This window comes from Macrobrachium nipponense, chromosome 11 (assembly GCF_015104395.2).
Source record: "Macrobrachium nipponense isolate FS-2020 chromosome 11, ASM1510439v2, whole genome shotgun sequence".
NCBI lineage: Eukaryota > Metazoa > Arthropoda > Malacostraca > Decapoda > Palaemonidae > Macrobrachium > Macrobrachium nipponense.
The window spans coordinates 77,532,387-77,552,497 of NC_061087.1; the positions used below are offsets into that span (position 1 = coordinate 77,532,387).

The 20,111-nt window shown below is 39.8% G+C and overlaps 1 long non-coding RNA gene across 1 annotated transcript in view; it reads right to left on the reverse strand.

Annotated features, from left to right (window-relative positions):
- Window positions 1–292: 292 nt before the first annotated feature.
- LOC135206365 (uncharacterized) overlaps window positions 293–20,111 on the reverse strand; it is a 30,408-nt gene continuing 10,589 nt past the window's right edge. The window contains exons 2-3 of the long non-coding RNA XR_010312734.1: window positions 8,886–8,966; window positions 293–748 (exon numbers count right to left, since the gene is read on the reverse strand). This is a non-coding gene — a long non-coding RNA (uncharacterized LOC135206365). The remainder of the gene's footprint in view (window positions 749–8,885; window positions 8,967–20,111) is intronic.

Sequence of the window (20,111 nt, forward strand, 5' to 3'; positions counted from 1 at the left end):
AAAACTAAATTTTTATCGTAATAAAAGTCAAACAAAGATTCTCCATTAAAACCTAATACCCCAACATACTGCAGTAACCAAAACATATACTGTAGATTATATTACTACTAGTAATTCCATGCTAGCTTAAAAAGAAAGGACAAGAAACTGTGACTACCAACATATCCAAACTTATATCAAAAGAAATAATTAACTTAAAATATAAAAAGTCCTCTTTAACATTAGTCAAATTGCATTCAGCATAGTACATAATCTTTGATACATACAATACAGGGTGTCCAAAAAGTCCCAGTACCATTAGAAGTATTTATTGCTCACAAACCATATAACATAAGAGTACGTAAAGTAATGCAGTTTTTTGTAGAATGTTCTACACTTCCTCAAGTTTACATTCAGAGCGTAGCTGTTTATCGAGGATCTTTTGAATGGTTGATTTGGGTACCTGCAATTCTTGTGATGCACAACGGATAGACTTTTGAGGACTACACTGAAATACATCTTGGATATTGTTGATAGTTTCTTGACTCACACCTGGTCGTCCACTCCGAGGCAAGTCTTTAACACTACCAGTCTCCTTAAAGTTTTTAACCCATCTCATTATGCAGGATTTGGAAGGAGGACCTCTTTTATATTTCTGCCGGAATTGTCGCTGAACGGTAATTGGTGATTTACTCTCAGCATACCACCACACACATTGGGCCTTTTCCTTTGGTGTCATCATTGTCTTTCAAATCAATCCACTTTCAACCTGCAAAGAAATGTAAATATTAAAACTTAATTACAAATTAATGTAAATAAAACTAAATGTAAAAACAAACAAAAAACTGCATTACTTTATGTTATGTGGTTTATGATCAATAAATACTTGTAATGATACTAGGACTTTATGTCTAGGACCTAACATAGCACTACTGCAGGAGGGGCCAAATTTAGTAACAATACCTAGTTCCCAGTAAATCTAAGACTTTTTTAAAATATTAAACCATCTTAAAACAATTATGTACATTTCTAAGAACCATGATACTGTATATGGTCTGTGAATGAAATTTTTACTATATAACGATTATACGGAACAGAAAACTTGCAACTGACATCAAGATCATGGAATCTACATGCTTAACATTATCATAAAAAATCATGATATTCAAGTGAGAGAAAATAAACCTCAAACATTTCAATGCTACAGGACCTATAAGTAAATATGTAGCCCACATATCCTATTTGTACTAAATCTAAAGATTATATTTACATCTCCCATGTAACTTTGACATGATCATAAAAACTACCTTAATAAAATACAAGCAGTCACTGGTTATTGGCAGGGGTTCTGTTCCCGAGGGGGTGCCAATAAGCGAAAATGGCCATTAACCAAAACTCAGCGATTTATGGTGCCATAATGGGGATTATGGCGCTGATAACCAGTTATCAGTGCCATAAGCACCATTATGGTGCCTCTGTTAAGTATGTTATGGCCCAATAAGGTGCCGCACCTTATGGCACTGACAACCGGAGCTCGGCCTGGTATGGCGCCATAAATCCCCGATAACCAGGGACTGCCTGTATGTGATTGAATTTTCAGCAAAAAGAAAAAACTAGTAAAACGACAATGTTTAAACTTCTCTTCTTCTTTCATGGTTTCCACATTTTCAAATAAATATTTCTATTTTTACACAGTAAACAATTTTTAAAAATTCCTGTTTTCTGTAGGGAAGTTAAAGAATGCTAAATAAACCCAGCAATAACTAAGTCTTGTAACAATGAAGATCATAACAATATCATAAAGATCATAACAATATCATAAATACACAGTAAATTTTCCTTCTAAATATCAACCAACAGCAATCACACAAAATAATTATGATAATTAATTCAAAATAACATGTTCATAATAAAATAAACTTTTAAATTATACTTACCCAGTGATTACACAACTAAGAGTTTCACCTGCCTGGCAGTTAAATTCCAAAATTTGCAGATTGTGCGAATTTTCTGTTTTGTTTTGGCTATGTAACAATGACCCCACCTACTTTCAGGGAAAGAGAGGAACCACTTGGCAGAGTTGTTTGATTTATGCCCTTAAAAAGAAAAAACATGCTAGGGGACGGAGGGTGGGCTCTGATTATATAATTACTGGATAAGTATAATTAAAATTATTTTATTATAAAAATGCCATTTCTAATTATGGGACTTACCCAGTAATTATATAGCTGACTTCCACATTGCAGGATAGTGAGATGCATGGATATTTCTACCTAAAAATATTAACTGTAACTAGGAAGAGGATAGAAAAAATTTGCCAGGATTGTATAAATATTTTTGTTGATTCCTTACCTGATAAGAGAGTTGATGCAGGGAAGTACTGCCTCTGGTTGTCACTCATCATGTAGAGGCATAGCAGTGTAGCCAGTGAGCAGCTACTACTTTAGTGAGACCTTTGTGAAGAAGGATACAGGTGGTCCCTGGGTTACGACGGGGGTTCCGTTCTTGAGACGCATCGTAAGCCGAAAATCATCGTAAGCCGGAACATCATAAAAAATCCTAAGAAAACCTTACTTTTAATGCTTTGGGTGCATTGAAAACTATGTAAACTGCATTCTTATGGCATTTTTCATCAAAAAAACCTTCAAATATTGATTATTTTGAATTTTTGGTGTCATATTTCATCTCCCAGATGAGCGTTGTAGGCGTCGTAACCCTGGAACATGCGTCGTAACCCTGGAAATAACGTCTATTGACAAGCGTCGTAACCTCGGAACGTTGTAAGCCGACACCGTCGTAACCCGGGGACTGCCTGTACTTCCGATGGCCAACAAAAGGATATGTAAATTGCCCCTGCCCAGGGCTCAGAACCAATAATTCACCAGAGAAAAAACTTGTTACCTACAGTATCCAAAACATTTCTAAAGAAAAAACCACCACCACCCAACCTAAGGACTGGAGGGTACTCAGGTACTTCATACTACCTCCAGACTTCCCAAAGAACATAAACTCTTTACATCAAGGAGAAAAAAGGTTTTAGGAAGGGTTGCTTCCTACACTTCCTTTCCCAACACCACACCAGCAGCAAGAAAAGGACCCTAGGTACTGCAATCATCATACAGTTTTAATATCTTGAAGATGAGACGCAAATCCAGATTTTCATTCCCAAATTGTAGTTTAAAATTCCTGATAAGGACAGGTTTCTTTTAAAAGCCAGAGAGGTGGCTAACTCTCTAATCTCATGAGCTTTCACTTTAAATAAAGGGAACACGTCTTCTTGAACTAACAAGTGCGCTTTGTGGATCATGTCTCTTAGAAAGAATGTTAGAGCATTCTTAGACAAAGGTCTACACAGGTTCTTGACAGAGTACCACAGACTGCAAAAATTGCCACGAATGTCCTTAGTTCTGTGCAAATAATATTTTAAAGATCTCACTAGACAGAAGGATCTTTCCACATAATCAGATCCTAGAACTTCTGTCAGGCTCTAAACAGAGAAAGAATGAGGCCAAGGGTTAGAGAGGGTCTCATTCTTGGCCAAAAAACCAAGGAATATGAGCAGATAGCATTCCCTTTCGAAGAGCCTACCCGTTTATCAAAGCATGCAACTCACTGTCTCTTAGGGAGATAGAATGCATACGCTCAAAGTGAGGACCTGACAACCACTTCAAAACTATGTCGAGAATCAAAGGTACTGAAGGTGAATCTTTACCCTTGGAGGTGTAAAAAGACTTAATAAGATCTGAATTGTCCAGATTGGAGGACAGGTCCAATCAATCCTCTATGACGAAAGACTGACCCCAACATGGTTCTATAGCCCTTAATGGTGGATGTTGAAAGGTTCCACGCTGATCTTAAATGCAATAAGAAGTCAGCTCTTTGAGTCACAGAGGTCCGAGGTCTGAGAAGAAGAGACATTGGTGCTCTTGCACCACTCTCTGAAGTTCCTCCACTTATTCTGATAGATGTCATTAGAGCAAATGCCTCTGCAGCTACTTTAGAAAATCCTTACTTTCTAAGGAGTTTCTTGACAATTTGGTGGAACCTCTGAAAGTGTGGTTGCCTAAGCAGCTAACCCTTTAGAGGAAGCAGCCTCAGGAAGTCCACTAGGTGGTAGATGACATCGGGAAATTTAACACCTTTTATCAAACTGAATTGGGGAAAGACATACAGACCTATGTTTGCAGTCCAGGAGAAAGCGTCTACTGACCAGGCCTGGGGATCTGGTACTGATGAACAATACAGAGGAAGATGACGGTCCTGGGATGTGGCAAATAGTTCCATCTTTGCTTTCCCCAAATCTTCCACAGGTCTAAGCAGACCAGAGGATTCAAGATCCATTCTGTCGAGAGGACTTGTCCCCAACGGCTTAGCTCGTCTGCTAATACATTGATCCTTCCTTGGATAAACCTGGTAGTTATTCTGGTATCGTTCTGGTCTGCCCAGAAGAGAAGATCTCTCACTGCCTCATAAAGAGAGAAAGACCGAGTCCCTCCTTGCTTTGCTATGTAAGAGAGTGCTGTCGTGTTGCCCAAGTGGACTACAAATATCTTGTTCTTTACTTCTTGAGAGAACTGAAGGTCTAAATGTACACAGCCTTTATTTCTTTCACATTTATGTCCAATAACTTTTGTTTGGGGGACCATTTCCTGATGCCTCGCTCTTCTCTGAAAAAGCATCCCATCCCAAGTCTGACATCTGAGAAGTACTACTAGTTCAGGTCGGGCCCAATGGAAAAAAGAGACTTTCCTTGCGAATATCTCTCCTTGGAGTCCCATCAGACAAGGTCCTCCTTTACTTCTCTCTTCATTGGAAACACATACAAGTCTGGAAGAACCGTCCTGTTCCAGCTCACTTTCAAAAAGAATTGTATGGGTCTGAGATGTAGTCTGCCCAGGTGCATGAATTGTTCCATTGACGATAGAAAACTGAGAAGGCTCATCCAAGAGAAAGGATTTCCTGTACGTACCTTCTTTACACAAAATTCTACCATTTTCTGTGTTGGAAAGACCCAAAAATACTGAGACACTATTACCATCACCAAATCTTGAATCCTCTGAGAGGGGATCAATTGGGACTTCTGGTGGTTCACTAGAATCCCTCTTGTAATAACAAGATAAGTCTTCCTCGAGGTCCTCTGCACATTGAATCTCCAAATAGGCTCTGAGAAGCCAAACATCCAAATACAGGGAGGTTCTTATCCCCTGTAGGTGTACTAACCACTTTGCGATGGGAACCATCACTGGTGAAAACCTGAGGCGCTGTCGTAACACCAAGGCAAAGCGCCCGAAATTGAAAAGTCTTCCCCTTGAACACAAACCTGAGGTACTTCCTTGAACTGGGATGAATAGGTACATGGAATAAGTGTCCTGTTGGTCTAAGGATGTCATCCAACCTCATGGGTGAATGGACGGCAGGAATGACTGGTTTGTTTCCATCTTGAATTTTGTCTTCAAGACGCAGACATTGAGAGAGCTGACATCCAAGATGGGACTCCAGGCCCCTGATGACTTTGGGACTATGAACAGATGGTTGTAAAAACATGGAGAATAAAGGTTCTGTACTGGCTCTATTGACCCCTTTTTTAAAAGAGACAACTTCTGCAAGTACTGAAAACTTCTCTGACCCTTGCGAATAAGCAGTCAAGACAACTGGCTAAGGGAGGCATTTTCACGAAGGGGATGATATAACCTCCTTTCAGAACTTTAACTACCCAGGCTTCTGCCCCTCTCTTCTGCCAAACTTCCCAAAACGAGAGAAGTCTGGCTCCGACCTGCGCACGAAGAATGGTCTCCCCACTTACGAGAGGGACCTTTAGCAGAGGTTTTCTTGACTGCTTTCAATACAAAATGAGTACTTCCTCTGAAACGGGAGAAGGATCTCGGTCTGAACTGAAAGGGCTGCACCCTCGAAAGAAGAGACTGGTTTGTACTTACAGCAGGAGTCTCCTTTGGTCTCATAGAGGACTGAGCAAGAAGATCCTGAGCGCTTTTCTCCTGCAACTCAAAAACTATGTTGAGGACTGTCGACTGGGGAAACAAGTGTTTGTATCTAATGATGAATACAACTACACCGATTGCTGAGCTCCTGTAACTCCCTTAAAGGTGTATGAGCACCAGAACTCCCTCTTCTTTAGAGTGCTCAGTGCATAAAGGGGAGCTAGCTCATAGGAGCCGTCTGTTATTCCCGTCAATACATGACAACACTCCTAACCAGTCCATTGAAAAGTTCTCTGGCAAGACCAAGCAAGATCTAAGTTTGCAAGCAAGGCACCCACTGCATAGCCAAGAAAGTTCATGACTTTAAACACTTTGAAGAATGAACTGTTGCTGACAACCAAGCTCTAGCCATCAGCTGGCAGAAAAAAGCTGAGCTCTTTGTCAAATGGTTCCTCTTTCCCCAAAAGTGGGCGGGGTCATTGTTACCTAGCCAAAACAAAATAGAAAATTAGTGTGATTCCCAAATTTTGGAATTCAACTGCGGGGCGAGTGATACTCTTAGCTAGTAATTATTGGGGAAGTCCCATAATTAAAATCACACTTTTTTTTTCTTAACTTTTAAGAGGTGAAAAAATATGAAAAGACACAACCCACTTGAATACCAAAAAGTTAAGCTTTACAGGAGATTGTAAAGACCTTCTTTAACCACTAACCAAAATCTTGTATCTCTTCTAGATTGTAAAGACCTGTGTCAAGACCTTTTCCCACTAATTATGATCTTGAATGTCATCTAGCTAAGAAGCAAGAATCACATGTATATGTTTGTATACCTGTAGAGACAAAGAAGACTGGTTTTTCTTCGCCTCTTTTATCGAATATCTCTCCGATTGATAGCCCTCCTACTTCTTTACCTAAGACTCCTGTCCAGGTAGCCCTGGCTTCCGATCCTAACATGGATTGAGGTTTGTCCTTCCGCACTTTTGATATTTTGACAAAAAGTTTGATATTTTGCTAAAATATCAAACCTTTTGTCCATTTTAGACTCTAATTCAGCAATGGTGTTAGGATCGGAAGCTAAGGCTACCTGGACAGGAGTCTTAGGTAGAGAAGTAGGAGGGCTATCAATCGGAGAGATATTTGACAAAAGAGGCGAAGAAAAAACAGACTTCTTTGTCTCTAAAGGCAAAGGAGTTGATTCAATACTAGGCTTATTACCTGCTCTAATGGCTGCCTTCCTCTTTCTATCCTTCTCCATTTTATCAAATGAGCAGAAAAAATCTTCCACCCTTGACATTCAGTAAATGTTAAGTCCCTACTGCGAAGCTGTCCCCTACATTTAACACACCTCGTGTGCTGATCGTAACACAACTTAGGCAATCTAGTTTTGCACCCATCGCTGCAAAACCTAACATGACGAACTAGAGTCCGACATAATTAGCTAATTCCTAGATGACTGGAACCTAACAAAACAGCTAATTGCCAAAAATACAACCAAGAAATTGTAATCACCAAATGAACTAAATCCAAAATGGCGACGATAGTTGACTGCAAACAAAAAACCCACAGATGTTACCCCGTGAGCGGCAGAAAACAAATTGATGGTAGTTAGCTCAGCAGCACCGGGTATTCCTGAAAGTGGGCAGGACCTGTATCACTTGCATGAACAATAACAGCGCCAGGTAAGAACGCTTACAACTATGTAATTGTTTGGCAAGTCACTTATGTGAAACTGCAGAATACAGTAAAATCAAGCATATAAATATATACATATGAGGAAAGTCATATAGAAAAAAAGATTAAGAAACATCTCAATTCCATCCACAATGATTACACCAACAAAACCAGACACTCAAACAAATCTACTACCAACACAAAGAATTTATGCATAATGCCTTTTTATAATGTTTATGTCCTAGCACAAAAAAGGTAGCACAATAAACAAATATTGACTTTTAAAAAGTGAATCATTATTAGGAATGCACCGATACCAAATTTTTGGCCGATACCAATACCAACTTTTAAAGCCGATACCGATACCGATACCTGTTACCTCCATATTACTGTTATTTAAGGGTATATATATATATATATATATATATATATATATATATATATATATATATATAATATATATATATATATTATGACTAAAAATCATTCTTGTTTTCTGGTTATTGTATATTAAAGGTTCAAAAGTTAAAAGGTCCTATAAATTTTCCTGAAAATAACATCAAGTATAACTATTAAGTCTTAAATCCCTTTATTACCTGGATATAGTTTGGCTTATATTATGGCTACCATTAGAAGACTAGTAACAATTTAGGTACGTAGTGCTTACTCGAATTAATGGGGTGACGAGGAATCTGAAATCAATAGTATATACCCTTATTCTGAGTTTTAATTTATATATATGTATTGACTAGAAACAGTTAGCACTCATTTATTTAGATTATAAAAGGTTTAGTTTGTTGGGTTTTGTTAATATATAGATTTTAGGAAGCCTAGAAAGATTCTAAGTTCCTATACTAATGACAAAAGTATCCGCTGGTATTGGCCAGGTATCGGCCAGAAATTCACTGATACCAATACCACAAAATCTAGCCGATACTACTGATACCGATACCAATACTTGGGCACATCCCTAATCATTATGAAAAAAAATTAAGTTGGTGAAACACAATGTATTATTATATACCTAGACAAATCAAGAATGAGGAAGATTTTAACAGATTGCAAAGGAGATAGTGCCAAGGGAAAAGTTCAGTTATCTAGTCAAGACTTTTCTCAATTCCAGCAGATACTCAGTGTTCCATTGTACGTCTTTCAGACATAAATATACTATAAGTAAAATGGCTTGTAGTTTGTATGGATATGTTACATGAGAATTCAAATGACTATATTTTCCAAGTAGAGGGTGAAGGTTCAGAAGATGTTTTATAGTACTTGGGAATCCAACCAGTCATTTACTTGAAGTAAAGACTGAAGATGTCGAAGATACTTCTTAAATCTGGCGTGATTTTCAGCTGAATCCTACAGGATACTGCCAACCTGACAAAGAAAATTATATCTTTAATCTTTGCATCAAAAATGTCTTAAATAAGTACAACTTATTTAGGATAAGTTCTGGTTGAAATATGGTTTGTTACAGACCGCATGCAAATTAGTTACTTTAGTAGATTCACATCACCTATGCATCCGATGTCGAGGCCAGTCCCTTACGACGCTCCTGACTGGCTGTTGATAAGCCAATCACAGGGCTGGAAACTGTCTCTCGAGAGAGTTCACATAGGCAGGATGTATGTTCCAAGTCTCCTGGGGATACGTCTTTCAAAAGTATCCCTCAGGAGACTTGGAACATACATCCAGCCTATGTGAACTCTCAAGAGAGACTGAGTTTCCAGCCCTGTGACTGGCTTATCAACAGCCAATCAGGAGCATCGTAAGGGACTGGCCTTGACATTGGATGCACAGTTGATTTGAATCTACTATAGTAATCTGATAATTAATTTTTAATCAACCTCAGTGCATAACAGTTCAGTATTTATTACAACTAACTTAAAAAAGGATTTGGCATCTGAAATTCAGCAGTTTGTGAAATATGAAGCGACTAGTATTTCAGATCAAACTTACAAAGCTAACTAGAGCAAAATTGAGATGGACCTTATCAAAGAGCTGTTGAAAATAATACTTTAACCTACTCTATACAGCCAAACCTCAATTTTTGTACACCTCTCTTTTTGTACATTTCGGTTTTCATAGACTTTTCTATGAAATTTTATCTCGGTTATCGTACATTTCCTTGGTTTTCGTACACTCAGAAACACTCCATCCGGGGCCCAGTGTGTGACTGGACCCAATATCAAGCACCCAAACAAACAATCCAGCTTTGTTTCTCACGGAAAAGGCTTCACCGTTCTCATAGTCTACATCACCACACGTTTGTTGTGTTTTGTGCTAATTTTGCCGTTAAAACTCATTGCAAAGAAGCCATCCTTGGGCCAAAGAAAGCTGCGAGTGCCAGCCTTTTGGTGAAGAAAACCAGGAATATGATTGAATTCAAGAAAGAACTTGTGGTGAAGTATGAAAGTGGTGCATGTAGCTGATCTTGCTAGGATGTACGGCAAGTTAGTGTCGACAATCAGCTCTACCTAAGCAAAGAAACATGAAATCAAGGTGTGGATCAATAAAAAACAGTTAGTGGGGGATAGTGAGCCTGAAACGATCACTTGTGAGAAAGCTAGGATGTTGCATGCTGATTCAATTAAGAAAATGCCAACAACTAGTACTACTCTCATGATTTCAAGGCCAGCAGAGGCTGCTTTGAAAAATTCAGAAAGCGTACTGGCATACATAGTGTCGTGCGGCATGGGGAGGCTGCGAGTTCTAATAAACATGCCGCCGAAGAATTCTTTGGTGAATTCAGAGAGTACCTTGAGGCTGAAGGATTCCTCCCTCAACAGGTCTTCAATTGTGATGAGAAGGGCCTATTTTGGAAAAAAAGCCAAAATGGACCTGCATCACGCAGGAGGAAAGTTCATTGCCAGGACACAAGCCTATGAAGGATAGGTAAACACTCTTGGTGTGTGGGAATGCCAGTGGGGATTTCAAAGTGATGCCCCTACTTGTGTATCACTCTGAAACTCCCCGGGTGTTCAAGAAAAACAATGTAACCTCACTTTACACAGTAAGCCATAAATTTTCATTATCTCTCTTCAACTACTGAACTACCAAACAGTATAATAACCATTCATTTCTATTCTTTATTCTATCTTTACCTATTTTTTTTTTTTTATTAAATGTATTGCATGAATAAGTTTTTCAATTTACAGCATCCTTTTACCAATAGAATACTTAAAGCACAAGGGGTAGATGCTGACCAATAGGAGAGCAGGACCTTATGGGGTGACTAGCATCAGGAACCAATGGGAGAGCGGGAGGATGGTGGCGAGTTTACTCAGTTGGCGGCACGGGAGTTTTAAAATTGTTCTCGGTGGTCCGGGCGAATCTCGGATTTTACTGCAACAACCTATCGTATCTTGAAAACTTTTTGTATGTAGAGCTGTAAAATTTTTCGTATTTGCTTTCGTATCTCGAGTTTTTCGTAAGTTGAGCCTTTCGTATGTCGAGGTACCACTGTAATAATCAAATAAGCACTGTGGAGTTTCAGTAGTGATGGCAGTAAGGATAAAACCACCGATTACAAGGTAAAAATTAATTTCAGTTCAAACCATGACCCCGGGAATAAAAAGTTTCATACTTTCACTAATGTAGGCAACAAAATGTTGTTTTATTGTGCTGATTACAACTGCAATCTTGAATAATATCAATAAACGTTATATATATAAGCTAACATTGTTTAAATGAGTGCTGAGAAGGCTGGGAAAGATGGTGGATTGTCTGTGGTTACGAACGGCAAGTCACACAACTGCCGCCATATTGGGTTTCAAAACTGCCTTGAAAACATATTTTACGAAGAGCTCACATGCTTATTTTAGTTCGTATGGCGCTTTCATATACGTATCACATTATGCTGACGAAACTTCAATCTTTTGAATGGTATGCTTAAAGATATAATTGTATTCTTGTTTCACTAATTAAATAACGAGTGAATAAGGCCGAGCCACGCGATGACGATGGATCGACGGCGGTTGTTTACCCTATTAAAACTCAAAGTAACTCCAGACTATACGACCATGCCGCGGTCTGGTTCTGGACAGTTGCCAACCAGAATAGCCTAGCCTATTTATACTGCCTGTTGCTTATGATTTTGGGTATGTTTATATTTATGATACCGTCTCTTATTTAGGGTAAACAATCCACCATCATCACGCTGGCCGGGTCTTATTCACTCGATATTTAATTGGTGAAACAAGAATACAATTACAACTTTAAGCATACCATTCAAAAGATTGAAGTTTTGTCAACATAATGTGATACAGTGGACCCCCCGTATTCGTATTCTCCGGATTCGCGGACTCACACATTCGCGGATTTCTCTAGGGAACGTTTCCCTGCATTATTCGCGGAAAATTCACGCATTCGCTGTATTTTTCTATGGGAAATATCCACAAATTCCTGCTTTTTTTTTATCAATTTCATCATAAAATACACTTTTTGTGATAAAACCATTAAAAAACCAAGTATGAAAATTTTTAGTGGTTTTTCTTAAGTTTTAACTAACAAAATAGGCTGTTTTTAGCGTTTTTATAGGGGTTCCAAACATTCGCGGATTCTAACTATTCGCGGGGGGTCTGGTACGCATCCCCCGCGAATACGGGGGGACCACTGTATATGAAAGCCCCATACGAACTAAAATAAGCATGTGACGCTCTTCGTAAAATATGTTTTCAAGGCAGTTTTGAAATCCAATATGGCGGCGATCGTGTGGCTGGACGGGTCTAGTCACGGATGGACATCATCTTTCCCAGCACTCATTTGAACAATGTTAGCGTATATATGTAACGTTTATTGATCTTACTCAAGATTGCAGTTGTAATCAGCACAATAAAACAACATTTTGTTGCCTATATTAGTGAAAGTATGAAACTTGTTATTCCCGGGGTCATGGTTTGAACTGAATTCATTTTTACCTTGTAATCGGTGGTTTTATCCTTACTGCCATCACAACTGAAACTCCACAGTGCTTATTTGATTGTTATTATACACATTTTGGTCTTAATTCACTCCACATTGCACTTGAACCACGTCGCTGTTCCTGGTTCCTAAGCGCTCACTCCAAAAACACAGTTACGAGCAGCAGACGACGACGCTGCAAAGTTTTATTCCCTTAATTGTTTACTTTACTCATTATTTAGTTCAACTTTACTTTGTTATTTCAAAATGTTTATTTAATTCATGTCTATTACCCCTTTTTTGCAACCAAATTACCCCCCAAAATTACAGATATTTCTAAAGTAGATACAATCCAATGTTTCTGACCTTGTCGTACATTTGGCTGCCGAAAACCATAGCGGAACAGACGACGGATAAGTGGATTATAATGTTTGTTTGTTTGTTTTTTGCTAACACTTTTCATTGATTTAAGTCTATATTAGTATTTTTATTTTTTTAATAACTGTATGCCAGAAATGAATGTAACCTTTAATGTTTGCATGCTAAGAACGGCAAAATCATCGTTACCACATTAGTGGAGCTTCACACATACGTCGATGCATTATTATAAACTGTTTCCATGAATTCTAGTTGTCATAGTAATGCAATAATGATAAAATTGCTTTTTAATATTTATGTATATATACTTTCAATACATAGGCTAATTTCACCAATTTCCACGTTTTGTGTAAGTCTTATACCCAGTTTGGAGGGTGAACACATACCAATGGCAACAGAGAGAGAGAGAGAGAGAGAGAGAGAGAGAGAGAGAGAGAGAGAGAGAGAGAGAGAGAGAAAGGAAGGGGAAGGGGAAGGAAGGAAGAAGGACAGGGGTGGCGGTGGGAGGGGGGAGGGGGTGGGGGGGGGAGGTAGGTGGAGCTTTTTACGCGTGTTCGTATCCATTTCTAGATAATGGAGTTTTTGTCTCTTGGTACAAGGACAAGTGTCGTTATTCTTTACGATTAGTGATTCTCGATACCCTTATAAATTACGGCACTGGGTGTAATGCACTATAGCAAAATCTCGTTCTGATACAAGTGTTCGTTACAGAAATATTGCCAAAAAACGTGCTTGCACTGTCTCTGAAACCCATAGTAGGTATGCTGCATAGTTGTCAATCAAGTTTTTTGCGATCAAGTATTTTTTACAAGCTAGCTATTGTATAAATTTGTATTTTTCTCTATCAAAACATATGCCCCTCAATGTTAACTTTCCTCTTTTAACGACTTTCTGGTCATGGCAATTTCGGCCCCTTTAATTTCTTATGGTGTGAAAACAGACAAGAGGCCCAGGGACCGAAAGCGATTGCGTCACACTACGGCGGTAATCCGGCAGTAAAACATCTTCATATATCCAAAAAGTAAATAATAAAGATATATGTGCGCATTACGATTATAACAATTACTGAATAGCTGATAACAATCTGCATGAATATCTGGTAAACTGTTTTACAAGAAAGTTAAGTATAGCAATTCATCTACAATAGGTACGAAATTCACGATGCCGTGACGTCATAATACAGGACTTAAAAGAATGTTCTAATTCAGAAAAATAATTACTTAAATTTGAGTTAGAATCGAGTTACTTTTTCAATAACAAATATTTTCAAATTAATCATCATAAATATGTAAAATATTGATGTTTTACTATTTATTTAAATAATTATCTAGTGCACGCTTGATTGTCTTCTTCTACCAAAACAGTTGTTTCCTTAAAAACGTCGTGGCCAGTGACCGTGTTCCAATTGTTGTGATGAAAGTGCCCCAGCATCTATGGGTACAAGTGGTGTGCAGATCTATCACAGGAAACGGGAAGTTTGTTGACACAAGCAACTCCACAAACATCAAGATGGCGTTAATCTTCTAAGATATTTAAGAGTAAGTAAAAATTTTGATCGTTTTGGTGAGATTTGCACTGCGTTGGCCACCCTTTTCACTACCCTCTGTTTAATGCTTTAAATTTTGCCTTAATTTCTAACTTTGGAGAAAATACTTACTTCGAAAGGAGAGTAGAGGTCTTTAGCTCCGTCTCTCACCACCAACAAGTCGCGACTGATACCCATCTCTGGTGTCAGGACGCGTTATAAGTACTTTTCCGGAGGGTGTGCAGCCGTGACCGTCGGTGAGTTGAGCCGGTCCATGCGGTGTTGTTTACCCTACGTTCTTAATTTCATTCTCCGGGTCCTGATACTAAACTTGCCGTCCAGTTGCACGTAAACTACCTAATTGGCCTACTAGTATTTAGGCTACTACCTAGCCACTGAACCAGAGACCAGTATAACTACCACTAGGTAGTAGGGGAAAAAACCAGCGACTACCAACCCTTATCACGGTTTTCAGGTCTTATTCACTCAATATTTAAATGGTGAAACAAGAATACAATTACAACTCCAAGCATACCATTCAAAAGATTGAAGTTTTGTCAACATAATGTGATATATGAAAGCCCCATACGAACAAAAATAAGCATGTGACGCTCTTCGTAAAATGTTATTGTTATAATACAATTAAGTTTGTTCATACTTACCTGGCAGATATATATATAGCTGTATTCTCCGAAGTCCGACAGAATTTCAAATTCGCGGCACACGCAGTGGGCGGCAAGGTGGTGGTACCCATTCCCGCCTGAGGGAGCGGATATCAGGAACTATTCCCATTTTCTATTCATATTTTATTCAGAATGCCACTGTCTCCTGAGGGGAGGTGGGTGGGCACTTTAATTATATATATCTGCCAGGTAAGTATGAACAACTTAATTGTATTATACAATAACATTTTGTTCATGAAACTTACCTGACAGATATATGACTAATATAGCTGAATCCCACCTTCGGATGTGGGAAGAGACGAATAGGATTTTTTGGGAAACTAAATTAAGTTGATGATATACATCTTGGTTCCTCACCTGTTAGCATAGCCGACTTCGTGATTACTGTCCACTAAAGTCTGCTTCTGCGTTACTAGAGTTGCCAGCGAGGTAGAGGGACCTGTAATGCTGGTGGTGCTCTAGATGATCTGTCAACGGGGGCGTGACCACAATGTGACTAGACCATATGACCATACTTCTGAGGGCAACGAAGCTAAAACCACCACCTGACCTAACCTATTAAAAGTTAGTTCCATAACTTCTTTAGGCTAAAGAAAAGGAACGCGCCTCAAGCGACCAACCCTTCAAAGTTAAAAGCACACCTATCCCGCTTTTCTATAGGATAGGATTCGTGTTGCTTTGCTGCCCCCAATATATATCTACGGATATGTATGGTCCTAGCGACTTACAGATCTCAAATGTCGTCTTCACATCCCGTCGGGATGTGAAGCGAACACAGAGTTGCTTCGCTAAAGCGTGGCACTCAGGATGTTACTGAGTGTCATGCTCTGTTTAAATGAAATGCTCCGAGGCCGCGCCCTCACCTCTTGAGCATTCATATTAAGAAAAATCTCAAAATCTTTATGCAAACATAATGAATGAGACTTCTTAAAAGAACTCCTTGACTATAATGCCAGGGTGTTCTTGGACATGAACCAGTCTGGTCTTTTACGGAACACCGCAGATTGTCCGTTGACCTCGACTTACTATAGTTTTATTAAGATATAAAACTTGAGAGACCCGACAGGGCACAGGACTCTCTATAATGCCTTCGCCCAGGGATTTGTGCCATACCCTTGGTCTCCAAACCTTCGGGTCAAGGTTAGACAGGTTTCGTTCTTATCAAGAACGGAAGGCTTAGAGGACCGACCGCATTATGTCCTTTAAAGCTAAAACCTCTGATGATAGCTAAAAGCTCACTAACCCTCTTTGCCGTGGCTAGAGCGGTTAGAATGTTAGCCTTTCTGGTCACGTGTATTAATGTTCGCAGAAAGGATAGGTTCGAAATGCTTTTGGCATCAGAAACTCAGACTACGTCTAAGTTCCATGCCGGAACCTGCGATCCAGAGAATTTCAAGATCTCCCCAGACCTCAAAGATCGTGGAAGCTTTGTTGTTGACAGAACCGAATCTCTGAGCCTAGAGGCCGTCAACAACCTATTTGCATATTCTACAATAGTTAGGACTTCTATCTTATCTCGTACTTCATACGGAAAGATAGAACCATAAAGAAATTCAGAGGTCGAGTTGGAGGAACAGTCATTCCCTTCACTATCCAGAAACGGCCCCGCTCCGATTGAACACTGAAAATAGGCAGCACTGCTTTGCCTTGGCCAAGAGACTGCCATTAATCTTGAAGATCTTATCGCTCCTCGATAGTCTGAACGCCTTCAGACTCAGAGAGGAGAGATATTAGATACTTCACTAAGTGACGAAGTTAGATTACACCGATTCTCTCGGGAAGGGTCTTTGGACAATTCTCTGAAATTACCTGACCTCTGTGAATCCAACCTCTTAGAGGCCAACATGGCGACTAAAGCTTATCCTCTAGGATCATGATAAGGGAACAACTTAAGAGGAAGCTCCTTCGTCTTCAAAATTACGAAAAACTTAACGAAAGGACGCCCTCAGTCTCTCCTCACTTTCGAAAAATACTTCTAAGTGAGGATTACTCAGACGTCAGTAGTTGTTGCTTCGATCGAGAAGAACGCACGGACGTGTACTAGTTTAACGAACCTCTTGAGGACCGTTACGTTCCGTGCCTAAGCCCATAACCAATTCTCTGTTCTTGAGCTATGAAAGAGCTGAGAAATTATCCGAGATGATTTGGGCCACTCGATCCAAACTCACCCTTCGAGGAACTGGAGAGCCGACCAATTTGGCTTCCAATTCTTTCAGACCAATGTGCCAGAACATCTGTTCCTCTGTTCGGATGTCTGGCACCCTCTCGCTATCACCCGAGGTGATCCTCAAGCCGTTGAGAAGAAAATTAGAATTATTACAAGATCTTTGATGTTATTCCAATTTCTTCGTGAGGAAAAATTGTAGAGGTCTGAATTGCTGTTTATTCAGGGAAAAACAAGCTTCTCCAGCGAGGAAATGGTCCCCAGCAAACTCATCCATTCCCCTCACTCAGCCTGCTTCCTTCCCTAAAATAAGGCTGCACTTTGCATAACGCAGGAGAGCAAATTTATTATAGTGCTATGCCGCGGTAGATTCGTACAGAGTTCTGTTACCGTGCGGTAAACCGCACCGAACAAGTATAAGAGATCTCTTGTTGAAATTTTGCTAAGTAAACGGAAGGCATGTTCATTCTTAATGATTACTAGAAAATTTCCTCAACCCGAGGCTAAAATCCATGATTGTAGGGCAGAGAGACGCAACCAAACGCGCATGACACCGAGCTAGCCGGTACTGCGTAGATCACATCACAGTAACAGCAGCCTTGTTCATCGTCTCGCACTATCTGCCTGAGTTGCCAGCTACTCCTTTTACGAAGGGATAGGTATGAATTATCGAGCAAAAGGAAACTCTCCAGCAGGCATATTTAAACGAAACAAAATTCGCTAAATACAGAATCTGAGTTGGTGTTGTCGTAACATACCTGAATAGTATTCTTACTCCGAAAACTCTTGGAAGGTTGAAGGGAGTGTCAAATAAATACATTAGACAACAGCTCTTTCGGCTTCTCATCCGCAGAGGTAAATACTATCTGCGTATATGAACTTGACCCATCGTTAGCAAAATGACGCAAAGATAAACTACGTAAGTATTGTAGTAATTTGAACATCGAATTCTCTACTACATCTTTCCTCGACGAGGAAGAGAGAAAGAAAGGAAAACGACTGTCCACGTTCTAATGAATGAGACTTTTAAAAGAACTCCTTGACTCTTTGCCAAGAAAAGGGAGTAATATTCGAATAGAGATCATCAAGAGAGAACCGAGGATCGAAAAGGACCGTTCAATGTTCTTATGATATTGGACATAAGACTTCCTGGATCTAGTCTACAAGTCTTTTTCTTACTCCCCGGATGAGCCTCTGAAAATGAATGAGAGCTCTTCGAAATTTTGTTAATGAGTTTATCCGCTTAAACGATTAAAAACGTTAAAATCTATGTCAATGAGAACTACCCCATTTATGAGGGGTCCCCCACTTAAATGACAAAACGTTTAGTATCTTGACAATGGGGAAAAACGTCCTTACTAGACAACTATTAGCACTTTGCTAATAGGGGAAAACCCCTTTTAACATGACCGAAAGTCACCCAGGAATCCGAGTATATAATCTTCCCGATTCTCAGAGAAATCGACGAAGAGGCAAAGAGGGGATCGAGAAAAATTCGGGTATGTCTCTCCGCTAACTCCGATCCATTTTTAAAAATTTCTGTAAAGGAATGTCCTGTGGAGAGTCCTGAAAAAACCTCCTCTTGACGAGCGTTTATAAAGCGTCAAGCGTCCTAAGAACGTCCTGAACAGCAAATAAAACGCCTTCTACAAGTCTTTTCTCTCGCAAAGCGTCCTGCCGAGCTTCCACCGAAGCGTCCTGGCGAATGTGCACAAAAGCGTCCTCAAAAGCGTCCTGGAAAGCGTCCTGCTGAGCGTCCTCAACTGCTGAGCGTGCTTAGCTACGAGCGGTTGTCTGAGCAGAGAACACCATAAGTCTTCTGAACGAACGTTTCAGAGAGGAACTCGTTGAGCGCCTTGATGTTATGACGAACCGCGTTTTGCGTATGACGTTGAATATTTTTAAGGGACGTCCTCATGCGAGTCTCCATGGAGAGCCGCACGCTGCTCCTGAAGAGTGAACACTAAAGGAAGACGTATGGCTTTCGTCTTCCGCAAGGTGCTTGCCGAAGCATCCTGGAGAATGTCTCTACTTATAGGACGTCGAGCACCTCCAAAAGCTTCCTACTTCTAAATTGCCCTTCTTATGCCGACCAGAGACATAAGTTGTTTGACTGTGCAAAGCAGCTTGCCGGCCGTCAAACTTATCAGCTTGCTTTTCGAAGTAAAGCGAACGTTACATAACATATACGGAGCGCCATGAGGAGAGAAGACGAATACTGAGTTGCTCCTCCAAAGGTGGAATCAAGAATGTCCTTGATTACCAAATTCTTTTTGGAATGCTAGCGAGGTTGAAACAGCTCTAACTTCATGAGCGTTTACTCGCAGGAGCTCAAATCACTCTTCTGGCAAGATGAATGACCTCCTTAATAATGTACAAGTGATATATACATGAGCGTTCTATACATGAGCGTTCACTCGCAGGAGGCTCAAATCACTCTTCTGGCAAGATGAATGAGCCTCTTTAATAATGTATAAATGATGTATACATGAGCGTTCACTCTCAGGGCTCAAATCACTCTTCTGGCAAGATGATGAGCTCCAAATATAATGTATAAATGAAGTATACATGAGCGTTCACTCCAGCTCATCCTTCTTCTGGAGCCTCGTATCCAATCAGCTCCTTACTAATGTAAACATGAATAGCCCTCCTTAATATGTATAAATGATATATACTGACGTTAACTCGCAGGAGGCGCAAATCACTCTTCTGGCAAGATGAATGAGCCTCCTTAAATGTCCCTTAGAAAAAGAGCCAGTGCATTCTTCTAAAAGGGTAAATGTGGTCTCTTTCCTCCTCATCCTCTCGTGACGAGAGAGAGGACGTGAAGCGTCCTCTTCTCTAAAGCTTCTTTAGGGGGCGCGAGTCCT